General features: G+C 34.6%; 1 long non-coding RNA gene across 13 annotated transcripts in view; it reads right to left on the bottom strand.

Annotated features, from left to right (window-relative positions):
* Positions 1-24,351, bottom strand: part of LOC137768014 (uncharacterized) — a 695,061-nt gene that overhangs the window by 286,466 nt on the left and 384,244 nt on the right. For all 13 annotated transcript variants that reach the window (XR_011074681.1, XR_011074676.1, XR_011074674.1 and 10 more), the window contains one exon: positions 15,627-15,723. This is a non-coding gene — a long non-coding RNA (uncharacterized lncRNA). The remainder of the gene's footprint in view (positions 1-15,626; positions 15,724-24,351) is intronic.

Raw genomic sequence — 24,351 nt, 5'->3', positions numbered from 1 at the left:
TGTGTACTTAAGAGTAAATTTTAAGCACAAAAAAAGAGAGAAAGAGAAAATGTGAGATGATGGATATGTTAGTTAATTTGATTGCAGTAATCATTTTAAATATATATTTAAAACATCAAAAACATCAAGTTGTATGTTTTGAATATATACAATTTGGTCAGTTCTAATTCATTAAAGTTGAAAAAATTCATATGAAACCACAAAAGACCTTGAATAGCCAAAGAAATTTTGAGCAAGAACAAAAAAGCTGGGAACATCACATTTCCTGAATTCAAAATATATTACAAAACTACAGTTTTCAAAACAGTACAGTACTGGCATAAAAAGACATATAGGCCAATGAAACAAAATAGAGAGCACAGAAATAACCCATACATATACAGTCAACAAATCTTCCACAAAGGTCCCAAGTATTATACAATGGGCAAAGTGTAATCTCTTCAATAAATGGTGCTAGGAAAACTGGATATCCACATGCAAAAGAACAAAATTTGACCCTTCTCTCACATTCTGCACAAAAACTAACTCAAAATGAATTAAAGATTTAGATGTAAGACCTGAAATCATAAAAATCCTAAAAGAAAACTTAGGAAAAATTTTCTAAACTTTGGCTTTGTATTTCTTTGTTATGACACCAAAAACAGGAAACAAAAGCAAAAACAGAATGCGAGACTACATCAAACTAAAAAGCTCTGCAAAGCAATGAAAAAATGAAAAGGCAATCTGTAGAATGGGAGAAAATACTGGTAAACTACACATCTGATAAAGGATTAATATCCAAACTACACAGGGACCTCAACAGCAAAACCAAATAACCCATTTTAAAGGTTGGCAAAGGAACTGAATAGACTTTTCTCCAAAGATGACATACAAATGGTCAAGAAGTTTATGAAAAGGTGCTCAATATCACTCATCATCAGGGAAATGCAAACCAAACCACAGTGAGGTATCATCTCATACAAATTGGGATGACTATCAACAAAAAACAAAAGATAACTAGTGTTGGTGAGGATTTGAAGAAATGAGAATCATTGCATAATTGATAGGAATGTAAATTGGTACAGTCATATGGAAAAGAATACTCAAGTTCCTCAGAAACTTAAAAAATAGAACTAGCATATCACCCAGCAACCCACTTCTGGGTGTATATTCAAAAGAATTCAAATCAGGATCTCAAAGAGATATCTGCAGTCCCAAGTTCACTGCAACATTATTCACAATAGCCAAGACATGGAAGTAACCTAAATATCCATCCACAGATGAACAGATTTTTTTAAATTGTGGCATACACATACAATGGAATATTATTCAGCCATGAGAAAGACGGAAATCCTGCCATTTGTGATAATATGCATAAACCTGAAGGACATTTAAGCTAAGTGAGATAAGCTAGACACAGAAGGACAGTATCTGCTTCATAAGAATCAAAGCCATTTTTATGTTCATGAATTTAGGGCTGCCAGATTTAGCACATAAAAATCCATTTTGTTTATCTAAAGCTTAAATTTAACTGTGTGTCTTGCATTTTATTTGGTAAACCTATATGAATTGTCCTAGAAGAAAGAAAATATACTGTTTAACATTAAGTATGCACAGTTAAGTGTAATATTATAAAATCAAATAATGTAATTTACCACAGACCAAGAAGAAAAGTCAATAAACACACAAAAATCAGTCAGTAAAATTCAATATCCACTCATGATAAACTTCAAAATGAAGAAATGTTTTTAATCTGATTGAAGGCATTATAAAAAGCCTTAGTAAATGTCTTACTTAGTGGTGACATTATAAAATAATTTTCTTTATACACAAGAATAGTTGCTACATCACTCCTGTTCAACTTTGTATTAGAAGTTCTGACCAGTAGAATAAGAAAAAAGAAAATTAAAAGTGATCACAATTGGAAAAAAAGAAAACGAGTCATTATTCTTAGGTAATATAGTTATCTACCTAATACACACAAAATAACCTAAAGGTAATTGTTAGCATGAAGAAGAGCATCAGAATACTGCTGGAAATCAAAACAAATGTCTTTTAAATAAAAATATAAAACGGTTATATTTCTACATAACATAAACAGAAAATATAATTTTAATGGTATCATTTTCCTATAGCAACAAAAAAATACCAAGTACCTAGAAATAAATTTAATAACAAAAACTTTAGAACACTTGTGAAGAAAATTTTGGATAGACAATAAAGAACACATATAAAGAGAAAGATAGGCTATGAATCCATAAATGCACACACGTGTATGCACACACACTCAGTCATATAAACACATGGGATTCTTAATAATGGAATAGGAGCTCCTGTTCAATGGGGAAAAGATGGATTCTTTATTACATACATGGTACTAGGGTTATTGGTTATCATAAAAAAAGAAAAGTGGACTTCTACCTTATCACAAACAAAAAATAAAGTTTGAACATTTATAATTGAAAGGAAAATCTATTAAAAAACTATTAGAATACCATGAAGAAAAATATGTCTATGACTTTAAAATACAAAAAAATGCATACCAGAGGAAATTATAAATTTGGCTACAGTAAAACTAAGACTTTTATACACCAATATTAAAAAAGCAAACCATAAACTAGGGGAAGATATTAGCAACATACATAAACTGCAAAGGCATATTATCCAAAAAAAAATTATGAATCAATAAAAGACAAACATTTAGAAAAATACTGATTTAAAAAAAAAAGACTTTTCCCAGAGAAGAAAACACAAAATTCCTACATAAACATATGAAAAACATGCAACCTCATTAAAAAAGAAAATGAAAATCACAATCAAATACCCCTTCATACCCTCAAGAGCTGTAACATTTAAAAAGCCAGATGATACCAAGTTTTGGCAAGGATGTGCAATAACAAAAATTCTCATCCACTGCTAGTAGGAGGGTAAATTAGAACAACCCCTTGGGAAGGTGTGGCATTACCTCATAAAACAGATCGTGTGCAAACCCTACAATCTAGCAGTTCCATGTCTGTGTCTCAAGTATAGAGACATATCTGTACGTGTGTTTCACAGGCACTGCAAGAATCAAGCAACAGAGCCCCTCAGTTAAGAGCATGGACTATGTAGCCAGGCTCTTGATATTGAAATCTCATCTATGCTACTTGGTAACTGTATCTTAGTTAATTTATTAGCATTTTTATGTTTTAGTCTCCTCATCTATAAGTTGATAATAGAGCCTAGCCTACAGGCTTGTGCTTTTATTTCAATGAGCTGATATACATAAAGTGCTTGGAACATTACCTAGCACGTTTGAAGTATTATAGCTTAAACTGTTATTATTCACAGCAGGATTATTAATCATAACCAGAAAAACTGGAAACACTGCAAATATGCATCACTAGTAGAATGAATAAACAAACCATCATGATGTGTATGTGCATGAAAATGTATGTATACACGCATATGTACATTCCCATGTACACTCAGATAAACACAATGAAACACTATATGACAGTAAAAATAGATAGACCATCTCATTAACAGGAAGAAACCAAACAAGGAACCCACAGAATACATACAATATGATTCCATATCTACAAATTATTTTTAAGGGCAAAATGGTACATTGTTGAAGGAGACATTTTTTTTTTTATAAAATTAGAAAGAAATGTGTGAGAATGATTATCACAAATTCAGAATCTCAGAATGGTGGTGCCCTCCCGGAAGCCAAGAGGAGGAGGGAAGCAAAGAAAGTCATCCAGGGTGTTTCTATGGTGCTTGGGGTATAAAACTATGGCTTCTTTGCTTTCATTTTTTAATTAATTGCTTTACTTACCACTTGCCTTACCAACAAGAAAACTACTTCCCCTCTCAAACATCACCTCCTTTAGAAATATTGTCCCGAACACAAGATTTTTTTTCCCACCTAGGAACTAATACATTAGAACCCTGCATAGTCTCTGTCTCTCATTTCCACTGTTTTTCACTATTTTATTTTATTTTATTTTATTTTTTTACGACATTAAAACCGATTCTAAACCATCTTACTGATGATGATGGGGATGCGATCTGACCCAGACAGGTAACTCACATTACGCACATCGCTTCCGGTCAACAGCCATGTCTGAAATGAGGCTGGAGCAGCAGGAGAAACAGAGAAAGGAAGGAGATAGAAATGAAGAATGGAATTATGAACACTAGAAAAATATTTATCCCTTAAGGGTCAATTTGAGAAAGAACAAAACCAAACCAGCCTCAAACAGATCTTACCCATCCTTAGTAAGAACCACCGCTAAAATCGTACTTTCTGCAACAGAAAACAGACCCTGGTAACATTAAGGCTGAAGTACTGATCCTGAATTTCCTATTTTCTCCATGCAGAGTCATGTGTCACATCTGAGGATGAGCCACCTGCACAGGGCCGCTCAGGTTCTCTTCATGATACACAGAGTGAGTTACTGGATTGGAAGTTTCTAACAGAGAGAGTCAGAATAAAAATGAGAAAAAAATTGGAGAATGGCATTTTTTAAAAATGCTTATTAGATGTGACATAAAAAATGTATTCTAGGGCTAGTATTACAAAGATTTTGCTCATAATTCCAGGGTAGAAAATTTTAAGCATGACTGCACAGAAATGATAAAGCACTGATTTATGTATAGATTAGGGGAGATAACAATTTTTTGGTTAGAGTATTCTATCACACATTATAAAACGGCTTTTCCTTTTTACTGTTTAGTTCAATAAATCTTCTTGTCTACTAATCTGTAAATTGCTGGCTCAAGCTACGGGCCATGATTTCCTCATTGAAATAAAGTCTATGGGAAAGCCCCCTGGCATGAAGCAAAATCCTCTATCTAGCATACAATTTTTCTGTCCCCTGCAGACCCACCCCAAGAAAATTTTACTGTGTTTACTTACTAAAATACACTAGAAAAATGTTTATTAATGTCTAAGGCAGCAATGACTTCCATGAGGACCCAAAGTCTTCTAAAATCTTTTAAATCTTTTACATATCCCAAATTAGCCTCTCTTCCCATCAGGACCAACACAAGAAGAAAAAATGAGTGTAAAAAATGTTAAAAAGTCTAGATAAAATAATAATTATGATTATAGTGTCTCATTTATGAAGTTAAAAAGAAAATTATGAGTATTGGCTAACACCAGTATGTAAATGATGAAGCAGAGATGGGAACTAAAGTTCTCTAATGTCCTAAAATTCTAAAGCCAAGGCTTTCGTAGCTGGGAACTAGAGCAGTTATGCCTCAGAGAACCATGTGGGAAAAGTGGAGTCAGTACTTGAGAGCCAGAGAGGCAGAGAGTAAGAGTGAGCTGGCCTAGATGTGGGGCAGCAGGAAGAAGCAAGGAAGCCCTGAGGACAAGCTTTCCAGCAACACAGTTTTGGGGATACTGACTCTTGGAAGAGAAGCTGAGCCTGAGCTATCTGCTCTGAACCTATACCCTTAAGAAGCATAAAGATCCTATAGAGTAGGCTTGCAAAGTTTCCAGAGATAAAAAGCATACCTAACTTTACAAAGATTGCCACACATGTAGGAAAGTAAGCCACTTTAAGTCACATCCAGCAAAAACAAGAAATCACAGATTAATAAAAAATTAATACTTGCAATCCTTGAAGATTTTGAAATCGTCGGTCCCAGCATTCAGAAGAACCATGTTTAAAATGTTTAAATGAACAAACTGGGCAATGGCAAAGATAAGCATAAATAAGAAACTCTCAGAGATAAATACATAAAATTGAAAAAACAGAATTTGTAGAAGCAAATTTGAAATAAATAATTCAATGAATGTTTAAAACAGCAGGAAAGATACAGTAGAAAAGAGACTTTATGAACTAAAAGATACATACAAATAATTTATCCAGAATGAAACGAGAGAAAGAAAGAGATGAAAAATGTGTAAGAGATTAGAAGGCATGGAGGACAGAATCAGGAATCAAATATTTGCTGGAATCCCAAAAGGTAAATGGAGAAGAGGCAATATTTAAGAGCTAAATAAAGCCTGAGTATATTCCAGAATGGAAGAAAAATATACATCAAGACATCCAAGAAGCACAGTATGTCCTAAGTAGAAAACAAAAAAAGAAGTCTTTGACAGCTTTCTTTGCTCTATACTCAAGTCTCTCATTTTTCCCAGATGTTTTGGTTTCCAGAAAGATAGGGACAAGATCGGGCACATCCAGGGTGGTATACATGCACCCCTATGTTCACAGCAGCGCTATTCACAGTAGCCAAGACATGGAAACAACCTAAATGTCCACTGACAGATGAATGGATAAAGAAGATGTGGTACATATATACAATGGAATATTACTCAGCCATTAAAAAGAATGAAATAATGCCATTTGCATAAACATGGATGGACCTGGAGATTATCATACTAAGTGAAGTAAGTCAGACAGAAAAAGAGAAATACCATATGATATCACTTGTATGTGAAATCTAAAATATGGCCAAATAAACCTATCTACAAAACAGAAACAGACTCACAGACACAGAGAACAGACTTGTGGTTGCCAAGGAGGAGGGAGTTGGGGGAGAGCTGGATTGGGAGTTTGGGATTAGCAGAGGCAAACTATTATATATAGAATGGATAAACAACAAGGTCCTACTGTATAGCACAGGGAACTATATTCAATATTCTGTGATAAACCATAATGGAAAAGAATATAAAAAAATGTGTATATATATATGTATGTATAACTGAATCACTTTGCTACATGGCAGAAATTAACACAACATTGCAAATCAACTATACTTCAATAAAATAAATTTTTAAAAAAGACAGGGAATGGTATTTAGAGACAGTAATCTGAGTACTACAGGTGTTTATTGCTACAGAGTTCATTATTTCTAGGCGTTTCAGTAGACAAACCAAGGAGATGTGCATTTCTTAAAAGAGAAAATGCAGCGTGAAGTGTTGAGTTCATGTTATTTCTATTCAAATTTAAATTATTTTTATCTCTTTTCCCTCATTCTGGAAAACTTTGGTTCCACGTGGCATTAACGTATTCCTTAGTTCTTTTATTCTACTAATAAGAAAATAACAATCCCAGTATTATAATGAATAGTATAACTACTTAAAAAAATACAATTTTCAAGTACAATTGACCCTTGAACAACACGGGTTTGAACTGCATGGGTCCACTTACACGCGGATTTCTTTTTAATAGTAAATACTACATACTACAGGATCCAAAGTTGCTTGAATCTGAGGACGTAGAACTGTGGATACGGAGGGCAAACTAAAGTTATACTGAAATTTCCACAGCTCAGCTGACGGTGCCCCAACGCCCTCATGTTGTTCAAAGGTCAACAGTATGTAATTTTTTCCTTAGAATATAATCCACTAGGGATCAATGGTAAATTTATCAGAATTTAAAATCACGTATAATAATTCTTTTCTTTATGATTTATACAATCATAATGAGTCAAAATTAGGTTTTCAGTTCATTTTGTTTTTTATGTAACGCTTTTGTGTTTCTTTGTATAAATTTTCTAATCTTATGGAAACATAAACACATTTACCTTGTTTCAAAGTCAAATCCATAAAATGTAGTATATTCAAAGCAGTTTGGTTTCTATTTATGTGCCCTCCACATATTGTTCACATTTTAAACAATATTCTTATTTATTCAACCATTGTTTTAATATAAGCAAATTTATATATACATATTTATGTATATTCACATATTTACACCTATTTCATATAATATACACATGTAAGTTTATACAATATATAAAATTTATATATACATATGCATATGTGTATAAATATACATATATACGTGTGTATATATAGGCTTATATGTATATATAATATGTATATATCTAAACATATAGATATAAGCAATAATACGTTATACACATTTTTATACCTTATTATATACTATAATAATATATATATATATATATATATATATATATATATATATATATATACTCCATGGCAGTATATATAGAATTTTTTCATTCTTTTAAAACTGAATAAAACTCCATTGTGTGGCTGTAAGAGTTTTTACACAGTATCAAACCCAGATATACATCAAAGGATACTGGAAAAATTAACAGTCCTAGAATGAAGGGTCTTATGCAAGTATCTTTTTGCATTTTTGCCTGAGTATCTTTGCAATAGATTTCAATCAGAGGAATTGCCGAGTCAAAAATTAAAGACACATATAATTTTACTAGACACTGCAAAGCTTCTCTTCATTATAGCTGTATCATTTTGTATTCCCACTAGCAGCATATGAGAACACCTATTTCCCCACAGGCTTGATCAAAGAACACGTTGTCAAATCGGAACTTTTGTCAGTCTAATAAAATGGAATGTCGTTGTGGTTTCAATTTGCCTTTTACTTGTTGGGAACAAAGTTGAGAAACATTTCCTACGTTTCAGAATCATTTAACCTCTCTTCTTCTATGAACTGCTCATTTTTCTCTGCAGTTGTAGTAATTTATTTTTAGAACCTCTGTAACATAGTAACTATTTTTGAAATAAACTAGAGAAATACTTGCAATTTATCATTTATCTTTGATTTTGTTTATAGTTCTTTTGTCATTCAATTTTTTTAAGTGATCAAATATACCAGCCTCTGTTACTTCTGTCTTTTAATCATAGTTAAGAAATTTCTCTACTCCTAGGCTACAGAGGAACATACTCAGGTTTCCTTCCAGTACTTGTATACTTTGTTTTTTAAATTTGTATTTCTCATCCATTTGAAATTTTCCTTTAGGTATGGTGTGAGAATGAATGGAATTTTTACTTTTTCTATATGTCTAGTCAGTTATCCCAATGTCACTTATTTAAAAATACGTATCTTTTCGCCAGTGATTTGATATGCTGACTTTATAACAAATTTTCACAAGGATTAGGATCTATTTACAGATTTTCTTATTCCCTTCTCTTTGTCTAAATGTCATAATACACTATTTTGATCTTTATATGTTTTAATATCTGATAGAGCTATTTCACTCCACATACCACTACTCATTATCAGGACATTCATGGCTGGACTTATTTGTTTTTCCAAATTAAATGGCTAATCAACATGTTTATCCCCAGAGAGAAAAAAACTAAACGATAATTGCACTGAGACGGAATTAATTTATTAATTTATAAAATATTAATATTTATATGATGTTAAATCTTTCTACGAAGGAATACAGTATATAAACACACAACTCAAAATCAATTACAGGATATAATGAAAGAGAGGACCCCATTAGGATTATATTTATTTTCACGTTTAGAAATGTTCCAGACCTATGTGAGGAAAGCCATAAAATGCTCCTGAAAGGCACAGAAGCAGCTAGAACGAAAGGTACAACATACTGTATTTCTGCATATATGACTCGGTATCACGTGAATGTTAATCATTGCTTGTACAACCATGACCTCAGTTTTCAGCCCTAGTGGCAAAACTAAACAACTGTCTAGTTTAACAGTTAACTGTCCAGTCATAAACAGCTTCGGAACTATTTGAGGAAGGAATATACATCCTGCTTATCGTCTGAACTTTTCATGTTCTTTACAGAAATTATCAGCAGAAGGATTTCAATATCAAAATATCAAAATATCAAAATATCCTTTCAAGAAATGCTATACTTTTAATGTCATTGATGATACAGAGTATAATTCTGTATGGAAAAAGGCACCAAAAACCTTCAATCTAAAAGTGCTAGACTCTACATGCAAAGAGGTTGGAGAACACCTCAACTCAGAAATTCTCAGGGGGTCCCTGACACCTTTCAGCATTCTGCAAGGTCAAAACAATATTTCATCATTTTAGTGTACTATTTGCCTATTCACCACATTGACATGTGCCAGCAATCATGGGTAAAATTGCTGGCACCTTCACATGAATCGAGCAGTATCAAGCTGTACCAGCAGTGGTATTTTCACCCCACACACTACCAGAAAAATTAATAATAAGGGAGAAAAGTCAATTTCACTTAAAAATATCCTTAAGAAGCAGTAGAAATTATTAATAGCATTAAATCCCAACTCTTTGGTATGCATCTTTTAAATATTCTATTTGACAAAGGGGAAATATACATAAAGTACTTTGCTGCATCCAAGTAGAATGGTTGCTTTTGGGAAAAGCACTCAGGCAATTGAGTTGTGAGCTGAACTAGCTACTTTTTCATGGAATACTATTTTTCCTTGAAAGAATGACAGACAAACAAATGATAGTTATTCAGGTTGGAGATATTTGGTAGAACATTTCTTAAAAATGAGCAAAGTGAGCCTGTCACTTCAAGAAAAAGAACTGACTAGATTTGTTGCCATTGATAAAACTGGCACTTCCAAGTGAAAATTAGAATTGGAAAACTTGTATCTGCCACTATGCATGTTCCCAATCTTCAAAGATTTTTCTGATAAGTTCTGTGTTGATATTAATAAGCAGAGGTTTTTGATACTACATAATAAAATGTGTCAATATTTGGAAGATCCTCATAACTCATGAATGAGTATTTTCCAAATGACTAATGCATGATGTTAAAATAGTATGCACGGTAAAATACAATTCAGATTGCAAGGTAAACCAATGAATCTTAATGCAACAGAGTAGGACAAGGTCATTGATAACATTTAGCAGGTTGAATGGTGGCCCACGAAAAGATATGTCCATGTCTTAACCCCAAGAACCTGGACTTTATATGATAAAAGAACGAATTACATGTCAAAAGATATAATTACATTAAGGTTTCTGAGAGAAGAAGCTTATCCTGGATTATCTGGGTGGGCCTTAAATCCAGTGAAATTATTGTTATAAGAGTTAGGCAGAGGAAGATTTTATAGGTAGTAGAGGATAAAGCAATGTGACCACAGAGGTAGAGATTGGAGTGATAAGATCACAAATCAAGGAATGACAACAGTCATCAGGGGATCAAAGAGGCACAGAACAGAATCTCTCCTAGAGCCTTAAAGGGAGTGCCGCCCAACAAGATTTCAGACTCCTGGCCTCCGCAACTGTGAGAGAATAAAATTCTGTTGCCAACCACTTAGTTTGTGGTAATTTGTTGAGGCAGCAATAAAAAACTAATACAGTATAGTTTCAGATTCCACACTGCAACTAAACTTTTAGAAACTACCACTTATTAAATTTCAGCATAGTATTAAAAAAATAGTCACAATTATCTAAAAAATCTATTAAAACACTCTTCCCTTTTCCAGTCACAGAAGTGTGAAGACAGACTTTCTCTGTGTATCTCTACCAAAACAATATATGGCAGCAGAATGATGCAGAATCAGATATGAGAATACAGCTGTCTTCTATCAAGCCAGACATTAAAGCGGTTTACACAAATGTAAAACAATGCTACTCTAATAGCTATTTTTTATTTTAGAAAAGTGTAAACTTTCATAACAGTGTTTATGTTCATAGATAGTTGTTGTATTATTTTTAAATGAATATGTAAATATTTTAAAATTTTCTCAGTTGTGATTTTAATACAATAAATACTGGTAGATATAACTCATATAAACAAAAGTTCTTAGGGTTCCTCAATAATTTTTAGGAGTATACAATGGCCCTGAGATCAAGGAGAATTATATTATATTAACCAATCTATTACACTTATAATTTCCTGTTTTGTGCATTTGTAAGAACAACAGTTGAGGAAGAAATCTACATCTCTAAGAATTCAAAAGACTTCCTTAATCAAGAATAAGATATGAGAAAAGGAATTCAGAGTTTAAGTGTCTTTAGGAAGAAGCTAAATTTCAGTATACAAATTGTGTATATTAAAAGTCTAGAACTTCTTAAGAAATAAAAATTATTTGACTTTTCAATCAACAAAAGAGAAAGAAAGAGAAATACAAAACTTGAAAAAAAAACTATTAAAAAGGCAGAGTCGGAATCTTTCTTGGCACTTCTTGTACCCTATAAAGGATTATACAGACAATACTTCTTCAAATTCTCATAAATCTTCTAGATAATTCCCTTACACACAAAATTATTCCTATTCCTTCTCTTCAAACATCCCCCAAAACTCCTTCCCAGGCCTAACACGTCCTTTGACCTATGACTCTTTTCCTTTCCTCTGGTTTCTGCACGAAGGCCCCAAACCTGGTGTGCGACCTGGAACATCCCCAGAAGTGGAGGAGGAAGAGGTACTTGAGGGTCAAAGCCAGAACCAACACTTGAAAGTGAAGGTGGGAGTGAAACAGAGACTCTCGAAGCATTCACAGTTTTGGTCCTATATACATAGCTTATATTTTCTTCTTTGTGGATCGAATATCACTATTTAACTTTATTATTATATTATAAATACTGTTGATGGGTTTTCAAATTTTTGAATTATATATAAATAACAGGACACACAACTAAAAAAATAAGAAACAATGTAATTTTGTACATATTGACAACGTGGAAGTGATGGTAGAGCTGACAGAAGTTGATGTGGAAAAGGAACAAAGAGTAAAGGGAAGTGTAGATCCACAAATTTCTTCATCCTGTGTGACGGTGACTCAATAAATACTATCTAAAGCAGTGTTAGAAGCACAAATTCTCAGATTCTCACCCCAGATCTGTTGTTGCAAGTCCAACTAAACTACTCCATGGTATTGCTGCTCAGCACTCATTTTGTGAGGCCAAGCGGCCATGAACTGACACAAGCCCCTCCCTGAGCAAATGCCCTGAGTAACAGAGGGCAGAGCCACAGGTACTGTAAACGTGACTCCCTCAACCACCCTTATAATAAGCATCTTCCCCCACCTCCCAGGGCATTCCTCTTGTGCACCCCTTAGATAAGACCCCCTGAAAAGCTTACCAAAACCCTGCTCCTTTGGGTTTGAATTGACCAACCTGGTCCTAACCCAAGAATCCTCAAGCATTCCACCCACCCACTCTAAAAAAGGCATGTTCCCAGGTCCTGCCTGCTCTCTCCAGCTGCATCCTGCCTTGACCTCCCGCGTGGTCCCCTTGAGGCATCCCGTGTACTTCCTCTAGGACTTGTAATAAGCTTCTTTATTTCAATTCCCTTCTAGTCTTCTGTTAAACCTTGGCTCACTATACAACGTGCCAGCCCCAGCTCTACCTAACAAATATTAATTTAACAAAGTCACAACACCTGCTACATCACATTCTAGGGGTGGGGCCCAGCAACCTGAGTTCTAACATGCCCTCCAGGTGATTTTGATGCATGCTAAAGTTTGAGAACCAATAATCTTTGTCAGATCAAGAAACAGAGGTCTTAAAATTATTTTAAGTGAAAAAGGTAACCACCAGAATAACTATAAAAGTGTTTCTCTCTATAAAAATATATATAAGAAAACCAAGAGTGGAACACGTGAGGGAGAAGAAGGCATTGAAATGCATTAATTGTCAGCTATTATAGGACATCATAAATAATACCAAGAGTTGATAAATTAAGTAACGTTGATAGAAGTGTATTATTTAGCATTATGATAATAACAAAAGTTAAAAACAGTTCAAAGTGCTATACCTGAGAAGCGGACTAGAGAAGAGGAATAGGGGACACATTCATTCTTTATTGTATACCTTTCTGCGAAGTCTGGGTTAGGGTTTGATTTTTTTTCAACCCAATTATTACTTTATTAATTTGAAATAATGTCCAGTATTCAATTTCCAGACGCCTGTAAATTCTTACCCCAACTTACATCTAAAATACTTAATTGAGCATTTATTTGTGTCTCTCATCACATCAAAGAAGTTGGATTAAGAAGATTTCATCTAAATGTCATCTTCACTAAGATTGGTATGCAAGGCCAGATGACATCAGGATTTCCAGTACCAAAGCAAAAACTGTACCAAAGCTGAGCAGGCAAAGACTTTATTCAGGCTATTGCAATGGGAGAGAAAGACTCCATTCTGCTGAGACAAAAGGCAAGAGGATTTTTAAGTGATGGGGTGAGCTAGGGGGAGCACTGGAGGATATGAGTGGGTAAGTTGACCAAAGCAATGTGTGCAGCAAGATTTCCAGCACCTGTGATTAGGCCATCTGGGTTTGCTAGTTGGTACCCAACAAAGTTAGGCTCCTACCTCTCCTACTGGGAGACAGAGGTACATCTCAAAGAGATAGTCCCCCAGTCTTTAAGACATTTCCTAGGTTATAAAAGTGGCAAAAGGCTGGGAGAAGATTTATATACATTTCAAAGGGGCAGGGAAAGACTGTACAATTTCAATTTTTCTAAATTAAATGCTTTAAGAAAAGGGAGATCAGGGGCCTACAGTAAGGAAGCAACATGTCTAAAGTTTAGTCAAGCTGAGGGGAATGTTGAGGCCATCTGGGTCGTCAGTAACAATATTTCATATGGTAAACTGCTGCTTGTGAATGCACATTAGAATGATGACACACTCCCTAATTTCTTCACCTCATCCCAAAGAGCACTCTAAGAAGAGCCCTGTTATAGGAACTCATGTGCAATAATCACGTGAGGCATTCAGGGCATACGTGCACTCTTACTCCTTTTCTCTGACACCCAGACCATCCCTGCCTATAGCAATCATATTTGACTATAAACTACTCGGGGAAAGATTCTAATTGATATTTTTCACCTTTAGAGGTATTCATACAACACCCTACAAATGGATTATGTTCAACCGATATTGATAAATGAACATTCCCATCTTGAAGATACATATTAAAGAGCATACAGTAGAACCTGAGAATCTGCATAGGGTCAAAAGCAATTCACAAATCACATCTATGTAATCTCATCTGTACTGCTCTTCAACCCCCTCTATTAGACTAACGGCCTAGTAAACCTTTTAGAACACAGACACAAGTTCCAAAGTCCCTTCAGATGGCAAAGAGGACCTACAGAATTCATGCACATAGTTCCCTGATGCCAAGATAAGTCAATGGGTTAAAAAAGTTAAAAGCAACCTCTGAAGAAAAACTATGGACATAACCAAAAGTAAAACTACTTGTTTCATTATAAAGTATTACATATTCATCTAGTAGATCACTTAGCAGATTCCTGACCTTTGTGAGGAATGATTAACATTTTCGCAATTTTTCTTAAAAGCACACCATCACAGAAAATTTCTTTTTACAGGTAGAGTATCTACTAGCCTATTTAGGTAAAAACATAAATGCAGAGGGTTATATACACATAGAGGACTTAGTAAATTGAAATGATCTTAACTGAATTATTTCGGGCACTCCTGTCCTCATCTCAGGATGGAATGGAGTCTACATGTATTTTAAACTTGCCATTACTTTCAGAAAATAGACCACTTTTACTTTTTGAAAATCATCTCCCCAGCTTTTAGTCATCCGATTTTTTCAGCCACTCAGAGCTTAGCCTTGCAATTCTCTTCCTGGTATGCTCATCTCAGATCATTCCAATATCCATAAGGACCTTAAAACACACTTGGGTGTCCACCAGCCAAAAACAAAGAAACAAAACATAAAAGATAAACGCACACACAAAAGAAAGTATCTAAAGAAATCTGTAGTAGTTAACATCACATATCACTCCAAAACTTAGTGGCTTAAAACAACAAACATTTATCATCTCTGGTTTCCATGGGTCAGAAATTCAGTTCTGGCTTACCTGGGGGCTTTTGACTTCGGGTCTCTTATGAGCTTGCAGTCAGGATGTCAGTCATGTCTGCCGACATCTGAAGGCTTGATTTGACCTGGAGGACCTGTTCCTAAGAAAGCTCACTAACCTGGTGCCAGTTGTTGGGAGGAGTCCTCAGGTTCCTCTCCACAAGCTGCATCACTGTCATCATGACATGATGGCTGGCTTCCCCCAGCATGAGCAGTCTACGAGAGAACATGGCAAAACCAACCATATCTTTTATGACCCAGCCTCAGAAGTCATACACCATTATTTCTGCAATGTACTAATGGTTATTCAAGGCAGCATCATTTCATGTGAGAAGGAACTATACAAGGTTATGAACAGCAGGAAGTGAAGATCACTGGGTACCATCTTGGAACCCAGCTATCATAACATCCTTCTTTTATTCCTGCCTATCTATTTACTTAGTAACTAATGCCCCATGCTGGTTTTGCTGCCAGGCTATTCAAATATTTGATCTACATCTTTCCTCTCCTCTTTTTAATGATTTTAATTCCTTCTTGTTCCCTTTACCATCTATTGGGCTGGCCAAAAAGTTCATTCCGGTTTTTCCATAAGAGCTTATGGAAAAAACCCGAACGAACTTTTTGGCCAACCCAATACTTCGGTACATACCACTCCACAGAAACTGTTTCCTTGAAGATTACCCATAATCTCTTCCTGCTAAACTGATGGCCTTGGCCTTTCCTCAGACATCTTATAATGTTTGATGTTACAAACCATCCACTCATGAAAGTCTCTCATCCTTTGGCATCTTTGGTACATTAAAGGCTTCTCCCATCTCTCCTCTCCTTTCCTCTACAGGGTTCCTAAGTGCAGAGTGTTCTTTAAGCTCATCCCTCTGGTTTTCTTACTATAGTAAGACTGGGCTGATACCCACTCACTACTTCAGCTATGTGATTATTATTAGGCCTGCCATTTCCTTCCCTACTCAATCATAGGTCCTTTCTAGCTGCCTTCAGGCATCTCCATTCTCTAATCTCTAAACAAGGCTCATTGTTTCTTCCTTCAGTGTCTCCCGGAAGAATTTGTTTTACCCCATCATCCCCACTACCACCACCCTAGTCCAAACCCTCCCTATACCATAACCAGATTAGACAGCAGTGTTTTAGCTGCTCAGCTTACTTGACTCTAACACTGACCTTGCTTCTACTCTAATCCAACTGTCCTATGTTTTGATGCTAAATCTCCTTTATAAATTCCTTTTATTTTTTTCATTTTCCAGCATAAGAAGATTATCATCGACTGCTTTCAAATCTACATTCCTTAGACTGGCTTTTAAAGCGTTTATTGTTTTCCCATTTGGTTACCACACCTAATTTCTTATTCTCCTTATTTCTTATTGGTGATTAACCATTCATCCGCTATGCTCCAAATACACAAATTTCCACATTTACCTTTTTAATTCTATTCTTTCCACAAAAGTAAATAAGTAAAACAAACTTATTGCCTACCAATTCATCCTACTCGTTTTTGTACATCTAGCTCAAATTCCACAATCCCCATGAAATCTTCTCTACTTTAGTTCATACTGGGCTGCTTAATTTTTGAGTTCCTAATGCTCAATTAGGCATCCACATCTCTGATTCTTTGTTACTCTTATTTTCATAGCTAAGTTGCAAGTGTATAAAGACTGCAATCACATTTCTTTATTTCTTTTAAGACATCTAAAATGGTCTACAAGTAACATGCTGAGCACATAATAGGCCATGAATAAATATTTATTGGTTAACTAAATGAGGACAATGAGTAGAAAATTCCTACATCGTTTGGCAGAATGACTACAGGCAAAAGACTCCTTCCCAAAATGTATTATCTAAAAGTGCATTTTCCCCATGTGTCAACAACAACAAAAAATAACTGTCTTCTAGCAGAGCCAAGCTTAGCTCTTTAAGCATGTGTAAAATCCACAAGACAAAATTGTTAAAGGTACAAACTGTTTAAATAAAAAGGCAGATATACAAAATAATTACTTCATTTAGCAAGTACAGAGGAAATCAAATCACATTCCAAATGTAATCCAATGATTTCAGCAGTTGGAGAATAATCAAGGAAAAAAATTAAGCAATAAGTCTGCTGTCTTGGATTTATTAAGGGAAAGGAAATTCTTATAAAGCCAAAAAGATAAGAAAAAAACCTACATGATTTGTAACAGAAAATAATTAGTGAAGGTAATTGTATGATGGCAAAAAAATTACACTTTCCTAATTCAAGCATATTAAAAATTAATATGATTATTAAAAATAACTATGACATATCTTTGGAAAGAGAACATATTTGTATTTCCCCCAAAGTCTCACAGCTGGTTGTGCCCTCCTTTGGAAGCAGTGTTATGTCTTGGAAACAGCATGAGTTTCCCCAGCCAGAGGGACCTGCATTACTCCTTGAGGGATCTTAGGCAACCAACCTCTGGGGGCTGTTGTGAGAATTAAATGAGATTACATATCTGAAAGAACCTGGCATGGTGTCCGACACACGCTGGTCAACACATCTTATTTTGTTCCATTCTGCTTTGCAGAGATAAAGAGAACTGGAGGTGGAATAACCCTAGAGTAGGAGGGAGGAACCAGGGATGCTTATCCCAGCTCAGCTGCTAGTTTGGTTGTGACAGGGACAGCCTACTGTCTTCCAGTTTTCACTTTCCTCTTCATTTTGGTAGGAGATCCCCCTAAGTTTTAATGGGCATGCAGGGGCCAGATAGTTCTATTTCTTTTGCCTTCACAGCGTTTGTAATTGTTTGATTTGCAATGCATTTGGGTAGACTAGACACTTTACTTGTTATCAGTCACTACTCATTTCTGCCCTAACCCAGCCCAATTCCAACACCCAGGACTCCGTCCTGACATCTTATGGACTCTTCTGTGCATGGTTGCTGGACCAGATTATCCCTAAGGAATCTTCCAATATTTAGTAGTCCTCAGGAAACACATGGAATAATGTTCATTTCCCTGGTAATCATGATGACTTGGTGGGTTTTTTCTTCTTTTTTCAAAATTTAAGAGGAAATTTGAAATAATCTAAGTTTTAAAATTCTCATCTCCTCTGCTAGTTATTATTTAGGAGACATACGGTATATTAGTTTCCTGTGGCTATTGTAACACATTACCATAAATCTAGAAGCTAAAATAACAGAAATTTATTCTTTTACAGCTCTGGAGGCCAGAAGTCTAAAATCAAGGTGTCTGCAGGGCCACACTCCCTGTGAAGGCTCTAGGGGACAATCATTCCTTGTTCCTCCAGTTTCAGGTGACCTCAGGTCTTATTTAGCTAATGGCTGCATCACTCCAATCTCTGCCTTCATCTTCACATGACCTTCTCCTCTGTGTCTATAAAATCTCCTCTGTCTATAAGATCTGCATGTCCCTAACTCTTATAAGGATACTTATCATTGGATTTAGGGCCCACCTAGATAATCCAGGATCATCTCATCCCAAGATCCTTTTAGCTACATGTACAAAGACTACTTCCAAATAAGAGCACAGACATTCACAGGTTCTAGGGATTAGGACTTAGATGTATCTTTTGGGGATCCATCATTGAACCCACTACAGAATGCTACATAAACAATCACTCAGTTATAAAATATAGGTAGTACAGGTATCTCACACTCTGAAAAGGAAGTAGTCAAATATCAAGTTTTTCAACTATTTACAAAAAATAGCATTTCAATGAAAAATTTAAGATCTTTTAATATACCTTTTGGAGTTACAAGTTTAAATAGCAATCTTTTCAATCAATATCTTCTACATTATCATGTAACTTTAATTATTGTTAACCATATTCTAATTTGGGAATTCACTACTTCTTTAATAGATCACAATTACTGACAAAGAAAGTTTGCAATTGATTCATTCTTTCCTGTTTAAACATGTAATACATATATACAACCTTAAAATTCAACACAAAAGAAAAGAGGAAAGAATTATTCCCCTTTAATACTCCTTGCCTAATTCCATCTCTTCACCCAAGAAGTAACAGTTTAAAATTCCTTTCAGAATATTCTGTGCATACATAAAAGCTATTTACTTGATTGCTTTGTTTATCATAAATGGGATCATGCTATACACAGCACTCAGTGAATTACATTTTCCTTTTATCAATGTCTTATTTTTGTAACCACACAATATTTGACAGAAGGAATGTAGCATAATTCATTGATGGACATTTAAGTTGCTTTCAAATGTTTGGCATCAAAAAAAGCTTGCAATGGTCATATATATGTCTTTGAAAATGTACAAAAATTTCTATAGGATAGATTTTCAGAGGTAAAGTTATTTGGTCAAATATTATGCACATTTCCAATTTGATTGAGCCTGCTAATTTGTTCTCCAAAAAACTTTCTATGAACTGGCCAATGGATGCTGAAAGATAATTCTTACCTGGTCCATCAACCATCTATATTTATGTGTGTGTATCTGCATGTATACACATACATGTATGTAAAATGTATAAAAAGCATATTGAAACATACATATTACACACACACACACACACACACACACACACACATACTTTTTATACTATCTAGGTATATGGAAGGCCACTCAGCATCAGTTAGATAAACTAGGGAAGAAGACTCTTATGTCTATATCCTACCTAACTCATCGACCACTGAGCATCAGGCACTCAAAAAGGGAAGAGACCCACTTTTGGGTGTCATGAACAAAAAAGTAACATAAAAAAGTGGCTTCTGATATGTTTTCTGACCCATTGCCATGATTCCAGGGCAGAACACTCTCCCAGACAAGAAATTCTCCCTCAGAATGTACGTGGCTCCACGATAATTGATACATCCTAAATAACTATAGGAACTCAATCCAACAATGCATCAGAACTCATTATGCCTTTTTCTTCAAAGTTCTAGTGAGAAAAAAACTTGCTAAGAGCTATACGTAACTTGAAATCCAAGGTGATCTGATTTAAATGAGCACCGCACCACAAAGTATATATTTAGATGCTTTTCAGCTAAACTAGGAAAGGGAGAATATCTTTTCATCAGGCTCAGGTTGAATTGGAGTGACAGTAGCATAAAAAAAAGCTTATTAAGATGCTTCCATAGCTGTCACTCCTGACTTCAGCAGGCCACATAATTATAAGATAGTAATAAAAATTATTCCAAAGCACTTGAACAATTATATGCTCTTAAAACAGGTTGACGATGAAGGATGCACGTATTTTGAAAGTAGTAGATCTGATAGTTCTTTAAAACTGCAGCAGGAAACTGTTTCTCAGTTAGGGGAGTACATAAAATTATTTATCAATCCATTATGGAACATCTACAGACTCAGAGAATTTATCGTGTTCCATTAAGTAGAGAAATTCCTTCCACTAGGCTTTTCCTTATTCAGGGATTTGAATATCCTTCATCCAACCTCACTGAAGTCCAATACACTCTCACTTTCTACCTCCTAACTCCTCCTGCCCACAACACACACACACACACACACACACACACGTCGTCATCACATATTTGGCAAAATAAGGTACCAAATAATAAAAACATGACAGGTTGCATTGCAAGGAATTGCTTTCTGATGAAAACGTAAGACGCCTAAAATGTTAAGTTGTTGCAACATTTATTTACAACAAAGAGAGCAGAAATGTTAATTATTTAGACAAAAGAATTGGCTGCACTAAAGATCAGAATACGCTGGGGATTAGAGACACAACTCAAGAAGGCTGCGCTTAGGTAGTGACACACTTCAGGACAAAAAGGATTTTGTACTGGGGCATGATTCTATTCTGCTAACAAACAAACAAAGCAAATGATTATTTTTGTCACCTTTACGTGTTATTCTTGGAAAACTCTTTTCATCATTCGGAAATGAAAATCGTTCAACTGTTCTGTGATTTCTTTTTAACCAATGATCTGATACTTTTCTTGGCATGTTTCCACTTTATTGAGATGTAATTAATATTCAATACAATGCATGAACTTTAAATGTTCAGTTTGATGAACTCTGACAATTAAATACAGCCATGCAACCACCATTCAAAATATATATAGTAGAACAAATGTTCCCTGGCACTCCTTTCCAGTCATTTCTCTCCCTACTCCTACATCTAATACGGGATTTCTATCACCATAGATTACTTTTGTCTGCACTTGGATATCATATATATGAAATCCTACAGTATGTGCTCTTCTGTGTATAGCTTCTTTTAATATAATGTTGATATGTATCCATACTGCTCTGTGTATCATTAGTTTTTCTTTTTATTACTAAGTAGTATTCAATTCTATGGATATACTACAATTTGTCTATCAATTCTCCTGTTGTTAGACATTTGGGTTGATCCTAGTATAAGGCTATTATAAATATGGCTGCTATAAACATTCTTCTACAAGTCATGGTAAATACCTCTGAGAACTATTCCTGGGTTATAGGGGAGATGTATGTTTAACTTTAAGAAACTGCCAAACAGTTTTCCTAAGCAGTTGTACTACTAACACTCCCATCACCATTGTATGAGAGGTTCTATCACTCCATATCTTCACCAAAATTTGATGTTTTCAGTCTTTTTTGATTTTAGCCATTCCAGGGCATGTTTAGTAGCATCTCATTTTTGTTTTAGTTTAGCCTGATAACTAATAACACTGAACACTTTTTTAATGTACTTCTGTGAAGTATCTATTCAGGACTATTGCACCTATTTCTATTTGGTTATTTGTGTTTTTATAGTTGATTGGTTGGAATTCTTTATGTATTCTGTATACAAATCCTTTGTAAGATACTATAAATTTTTCTAGTTCATGATGTATGTCTTAATTTTTAATGGAGTCTTCTGATGGGCAGAATTTAATTTTGCCTAAGTCTAATAATCAACTTATGCTTTATGCTTTTTGTGTCCTATACAGGAAAGTTTTGCCTAACCTGAGGTCAGGAAGGTATTTTTCTGTTTTCTTCTAGAACTTTTTGAATCTGGTTTAGATCTATGACCCATCTAGAATTAATTTTGGTGTACGGTATGTGATCAGAGTCAAAATACATTTTCTTCCATACAGATACCAAGTTGTTCCTGCAATATCTGTTGAAAAGACAGATATTGCAGGAACAACTTGCAAAAACTGGAACAACTCAAAAAATAGCTTTGGCACTTTCGTTAAAAAAAAAAAAAGTCAGTTGACTGAATATGTATGGGTCTGTTTCTAGACTCTATTCTGTTCCATATTCTATTTGTCTACGCTTAGGCCAATACCACTGCCTTGATTACTGTATATTTATAATAAATTTTGAAACCAGGTGAAGTCCTACAACTTCTTCTTTCAAGATGGTTTTAGCTATCCTATTTTATTTTCATTTCTATATGTATTTAGAACCATCTTGTCTACTTCTTCAGAATAGCATGTTGCCTTTTTGATATAAATTACATTGAATGTATATATCAAATTAGAAAGTATAGCCATCTCAGCAATATTTCATTTTCCAATCTAGAAACATGCAGTATATCTCCATTTTTATGTCTTATTTAATTTCTCAGTAATATTTTACAGTTTTTAGTATGGAGATCTTAAGTATCATTAGGTTGATTTTTTTCTTATCTGATTTTTTATGCTATTGTACATTTTTAAAATGTTATTTTCCAATTGGTGGTGAGTGAAGACTTGCTCTACGGTGGGGGTCCCTTGTAGTTTTATTACAACAGCCCATACATGGCTATTAAACATATGTTAGCAGTTCAGCTGGTTTTTCCCTCTCCTATCTTTGGTAGACATTTCTTCCAATGATGAGAGCAGTGGTAAGTCTCTCTTCTCCTATAAAGGGATCCTCACACTCTGATGTTTTATTTGTTTGTGTTTCTTTATGTGCTCAGCTTTATAATAGGGATATTTTTTAACTATGATTTTTATAGTTTATCTGGTTTGTTTTGGTTGTTAGAGACTGATGGCCTGTTATGACATTTTACATTCAAACTAAAAACCTTTTGGTGAAATGTTTTTTTTTAATCGTTTTAAGTCAATCTTCCCTATTACTATGTCTGAAAAAGCAAAAAAGAAAAGTATCAAATAGCACCCAAGAGTCCAAGCAATCATACTGAAGACTAATGTTTACTCAGTGCTTTCTACATGCTAGCATTTAGATTTATAAATATCAACTCATTCAATCCTCAGAACAACCATATCAAGTAGGTATGGTTACCATTATCCCCATTTTACAGATGAATAAACTGAAATATAAAGTGCTTGTCATTTGCCTAATGAAACACAGCTGTTAAATGGTAGAACTGAGACTTGAACACAAGTAATTTGGATTTCAAGCCTACATTCCTACCTACTTCCTCTTAATACCTCTCCACCAAATCTTAGCATTCCTACCTTTATCCTGATTTCCCATATGTAATAGCTATCTGGGTTTTTTCATTATAAATGCTTCTTTCTTCTTTGAGTTTTTTTTTTTTTTTTATCTGAATCTCTCCTATTCACTTAGCAATTTGATATAACAGATACAATTTATTAAGTGCACACAAAAAAGATACTATGTTAGTAATTTTGCATATATTGTTTACAAACCTCACACAAATTCTGAGAAATGGCATTATCCCCGTTCTACTTTGAGGGGGACTGAGGTTCAAACAAAGCACTTTTCTTAATTTCCATAAAAACTAGTGAAGAAATAAAATTGTCATTTGACCCCTCTTGAATCCAAAACCCATAATACAATCTTTCCTGAATAATTATCTAAGTCTTCTCCTAAAGTTGCCTTTGCAACCCCTTTGCTCACCATTACTTACTGTAACTGGATATTTATTTAAACACTACTCCTCTGTATAACATCGTTACTTCATTTTTTCTTGCTGATATTCTAAAA

This window comes from Eschrichtius robustus, chromosome 8 (assembly GCF_028021215.1).
Source record: "Eschrichtius robustus isolate mEscRob2 chromosome 8, mEscRob2.pri, whole genome shotgun sequence".
In the NCBI taxonomy this organism is placed as follows: Eukaryota; Metazoa; Chordata; class Mammalia; order Artiodactyla; family Eschrichtiidae; genus Eschrichtius; species Eschrichtius robustus.
The sequence above is the reverse complement of the archived record's forward strand: the minus strand, read 5'-3'. Positions and strand labels throughout refer to the sequence as shown.